The sequence below is a fragment of the Musa acuminata genome, unplaced genomic scaffold (assembly GCF_036884655.1).
Source record: "Musa acuminata AAA Group cultivar baxijiao unplaced genomic scaffold, Cavendish_Baxijiao_AAA HiC_scaffold_658, whole genome shotgun sequence".
In the NCBI taxonomy this organism is placed as follows: Eukaryota; Viridiplantae; Streptophyta; class Magnoliopsida; order Zingiberales; family Musaceae; genus Musa; species Musa acuminata.
The window spans coordinates 12,501-17,500 of record NW_027020894.1 but is presented as its reverse complement, the minus strand read 5'-3'; positions in this window follow the sequence as shown (position 1 = coordinate 17,500).

Here is a 5,000-nt window from a genome sequence, read left to right as displayed (position 1 = left end):
GAGCGGCGAACAGCGAGCGAAGCGAGAGGCAGCACCGTCCCTGCTATACGAAAGCCCCATCCAGCCCTGTGCCACCCGGGGGGTTCCAGGGTGCTGAGATGGCTGACGTTTTGCTCCGCTCTCGACGGTCACCGCGCAATGCAAGAACAGGCCAAAAACTGGCCAAAACGGCCCAAAAACGGGCCAAAACTGGCCATTTTTGGCTGCGCGAGCGGCGAGCGGCGGACAGCGAGCGAAGCGAGAGGCAGCACCGTCCCTGCTATACGAAAGCCCCATCCAGCCCTGTGCCACCCGGGGGGTTCCAGGGTGCTGAGATGGCTGACGTTTTGCTCCGCTCTCGACGGTCACCGCGCAATGCAAGAACAGGCCAAAAACTGGCCAAAACGGCCCAAAAACGGGCCAAAACTGGCCATTTTTGGCTGCGCGAGCGAGCGGCGAGCGGCGGACAGCGAGCGAAGCGAGAGGCAGCACCGTCCCTGCTATACGAAAGCCCCATCCAGCCCTGTGCCACCCGGGGGGTTCCAGGGTGCTGAGATGGCTGACGTTTTGCTCCGCTCTCGACGGTCACCGCGCAATGCAAGAACAGGCCAAAAACTGGCCAAAACGGCCCAAAAACGGGCCAAAACTGGCCATTTTTGGCTGCACGAGCGAGCGGCGAGCGGCGGACAGCGAGCGAAGCGAGAGGCAGCACCGTCCCTGCTATACGAAAGCCCCATCCAGCCCTGTGCCACCCGGGGGGTTCCAGGGTGCTGAGATGGCTGACGTTTTGCTCCGCTCTCGACGGTCACCGCGCAATGCAAGAACAGGCCAAAAACTGGCCAAAACGGCCCAAAAACGGGCCAAAACTGGCCATTTTTGGCTGCACGAGCGAGCGGCGAGCGGCGGACAGCGAGCGAAGCGAGAGGCAGCACCGTCCCTGCTATACGAAAGCCCCATCCAGCCCTGTGCCACCCGGGGGGTTCCAGGGTGCTGAGATGGCTGACGTTTTGCTCCGCTCTCGACGGTCACCGCGCAATGCAAGAACAGGCCAAAAACTGGCCAAAACGGCCCAAAAACGGGCCAAAACTGGCCATTTTTGGCTGCACGAGCGAGCGGCGAGCGGCGGACAGCGAGCGAAGCGAGAGGCAGCACCGTCCCTGCTATACGAAAGCCCCATCCAGCCCTGTGCCACCCGGGGGGTTCCAGGGTGCTGAGATGGCTGACGTTTTGCTCCGCTCTCGACGGTCACCGCGCAATGCAAGAACAGGCCAAAAACTGGCCAAAACGGCCCAAAAACGGGCCAAAACTGGCCATTTTTGGCTGCGCGAGCGAGCGGCGAGCGGCGGACAGCGAGCGAAGCGAGAGGCAGCACCGTCCCTGCTATACGAAAGCCCCATCCAGCCCTGTGCCACCCGGGGGGTTCCAGGGTGCTGAGATGGCTGACGTTTTGCTCCGCTCTCGACGGTCACCGCGCAATGCAAGAACAGGCCAAAAACTGGCCAAAACGGCCCAAAAACGGGCCAAAACTGGCCATTTTTGGCTGCACGAGCGAGCGGCGAGCGGCGGACAGCGAGCGAAGCGAGAGGCAGCACCGTCCCTGCTATACGAAAGCCCCATCCAGCCCTGTGCCACCCGGGGGGTTCCAGGGTGCTGAGATGGCTGACGTTTTGCTCCGCTCTCGACGGTCACCGCGCAATGCAAGAACAGGCCAAAAACTGGCCAAAACGGCCCAAAAACGGGCCAAAACTGGCCATTTTTGGCTGCACGAGCGAGCGGCGAGCGGCGGACAGCGAGCGAAGCGAGAGGCAGCACCGTCCCTGCTATACGAAAGCCCCATCCAGCCCTGTGCCACCCGGGGGGTTCCAGGGTGCTGAGATGGCTGACGTTTTGCTCCGCTCTCGACGGTCACCGCGCAATGCAAGAACAGGCCAAAAACTGGCCAAAACGGCCCAAAAACGGGCCAAAACTGGCCATTTTTGGCTGCACGAGCGAGCGGCGAGCGGCGGACAGCGAGCGAAGCGAGAGGCAGCACCGTCCCTGCTATACGAAAGCCCCATCCAGCCCTGTGCCACCCGGGGGGTTCCAGGGTGCTGAGATGGCTGACGTTTTGCTCCGCTCTCGACGGTCACCGCGCAATGCAAGAACAGGCCAAAAACTGGCCAAAACGGCCCAAAAACGGGCCAAAACTGGCCATTTTTGGCTGCGCGAGCGAGCGGCGAGCGGCGGACAGCGAGCGAAGCGAGAGGCAGCACCGTCCCTGCTATACGAAAGCCCCATCCAGCCCTGTGCCACCCGGGGGGTTCCAGGGTGCTGAGATGGCTGACGTTTTGCTCCGCTCTCGACGGTCACCGCGCAATGCAAGAACAGGCCAAAAACTGGCCAAAACGGCCCAAAAACGGGCCAAAACTGGCCATTTTTGGCTGCACGAGCGAGCGGCGAGCGGCGGACAGCGAGCGAAGCGAGAGGCAGCACCGTCCCTGCTATACGAAAGCCCCATCCAGCCCTGTGCCACCCGGGGGGTTCCAGGGTGCTGAGATGGCTGACGTTTTGCTCCGCTCTCGACGGTCACCGCGCAATGCAAGAACAGGCCAAAAACTGGCCAAAACGGCCCAAAAACGGGCCAAAACTGGCCATTTTTGGCTGCACGAGCGAGCGGCGAGCGGCGGACAGCGAGCGAAGCGAGAGGCAGCACCGTCCCTGCTATACGAAAGCCCCATCCAGCCCTGTGCCACCCGGGGGGTTCCAGGGTGCTGAGATGGCTGACGTTTTGCTCCGCTCTCGACGGTCACCGCGCAATGCAAGAACAGGCCAAAAACTGGCCAAAACGGCCCAAAAACGGGCCAAAACTGGCCATTTTTGGCTGCACGAGCGAGCGGCGAGCGGCGGACAGCGAGCGAAGCGAGAGGCAGCACCGTCCCTGCTATACGAAAGCCCCATCCAGCCCTGTGCCACCCGGGGGGTTCCAGGGTGCTGAGATGGCTGACGTTTTGCTCCGCTCTCGACGGTCACCGCGCAATGCAAGAACAGGCCAAAAACTGGCCAAAACGGCCCAAAAACGGGCCAAAACTGGCCATTTTTGGCTGCACGAGCGAGCGGCGAGCGGCGGACAGCGAGCGAAGCGAGAGGCAGCACCGTCCCTGCTATACGAAAGCCCCATCCAGCCCTGTGCCACCCGGGGGGTTCCAGGGTGCTGAGATGGCTGACGTTTTGCTCCGCTCTCGACGGTCACCGCGCAATGCAAGAACAGGCCAAAAACTGGCCAAAACGGCCCAAAAACGGGCCAAAACTGGCCATTTTTGGCTGCACGAGCGAGCGGCGAGCGGCGGACAGCGAGCGAAGCGAGAGGCAGCACCGTCCCTGCTATACGAAAGCCCCATCCAGCCCTGTGCCACCCGGGGGGTTCCAGGGTGCTGAGATGGCTGACGTTTTGCTCCGCTCTCGACGGTCACCGCGCAATGCAAGAACAGGCCAAAAACTGGCCAAAACGGCCCAAAAACGGGCCAAAACTGGCCATTTTTGGCTGCACGAGCGAGCGGCGAGCGGCGGACAGCGAGCGAAGCGAGAGGCAGCACCGTCCCTGCTATACGAAAGCCCCATCCAGCCCTGTGCCACCCGGGGGGTTCCAGGGTGCTGAGATGGCTGACGTTTTGCTCCGCTCTCGACGGTCACCGCGCAATGCAAGAACAGGCCAAAAACTGGCCAAAACGGCCCAAAAACGGGCCAAAACTGGCCATTTTTGGCTGCACGAGCGAGCGGCGAGCGGCGGACAGCGAGCGAAGCGAGAGGCAGCACCGTCCCTGCTATACGAAAGCCCCATCCAGCCCTGTGCCACCCGGGGGGTTCCAGGGTGCTGAGATGGCTGACGTTTTGCTCCGCTCTCGACGGTCACCGCGCAATGCAAGAACAGGCCAAAAACTGGCCAAAACGGCCCAAAAACGGGCCAAAACTGGCCATTTTTGGCTGCACGAGCGAGCGGCGAGCGGCGGACAGCGAGCGAAGCGAGAGGCAGCACCGTCCCTGCTATACGAAAGCCCCATCCAGCCCTGTGCCACCCGGGGGGTTCCAGGGTGCTGAGATGGCTGACGTTTTGCTCCGCTCTCGACGGTCACCGCGCAATGCAAGAACAGGCCAAAAACTGGCCAAAACGGCCCAAAAACGGGCCAAAACTGGCCATTTTTGGCTGCGCGAGCGAGCGGCGAGCGGCGGACAGCGAGCGAAGCGAGAGGCAGCACCGTCCCTGCTATATACGAAAGCCCCATCCAGCCCTGTGCCACCCGGGGGGTTCCAGGGTGCTGAGATGGCTGACGTTTTGCTCCGCTCACGACGGTCACCGCACCACGCAAGAACGGACCATAAACAGGCCAAAACAGCCCAAAAACGGGCCAAAACTGGTCATTTTTGGCTGCGCGAGCGAGCGGCGAGCGGCGAACAGCGAGCGAAGCGTGAGGCAGCACCGTCCCTGCTATACGAAAGCCCCATCCAGCCCTGTGCCACCCGGGGGGTTCCAGGGTGCTGAGATGGCTGACGTTTTGCTCCGCTCACGACGGTCACCGCGCCATGCAAGAACGGACCAAAAACAGGCCAAAACAGCCCAAAAACGGGCCAAAACTGGCCATTTTTGGCTGAGCGAGCGAGCGGTGAGCGGCGAACAGCGAGCGAAGCGAGAGGCAGCACCGTCCCTGCTATACGAAAGCCCCATCCAGCCCTGTGCCACCCGGGGGGTTCCAGGGTGCTGAGATGGCTGACGTTTTGCTCCGCTCACGACGGTCGCCGTGCCACGCAAGAACGGACCAAAAACAGGCCAAAACAGCCCAAAAACGGGCCAAAACTGGCCATTTTAGGTTGCGCGAGCGAGCGGCGAGCGGCGAACAGCGAGCGAAGCGTGAGGCAGCACCGTCCCTGCTATACGAAAGCCCCATCCAGCCCTGTGCCACCCGGGGGGTTCCAAGGTGCTGAGATGGCTGACGTTTTGCTCCGCTCACGACGGTCACCGCGCCACGCCAGAACAGACCAAAAACAGG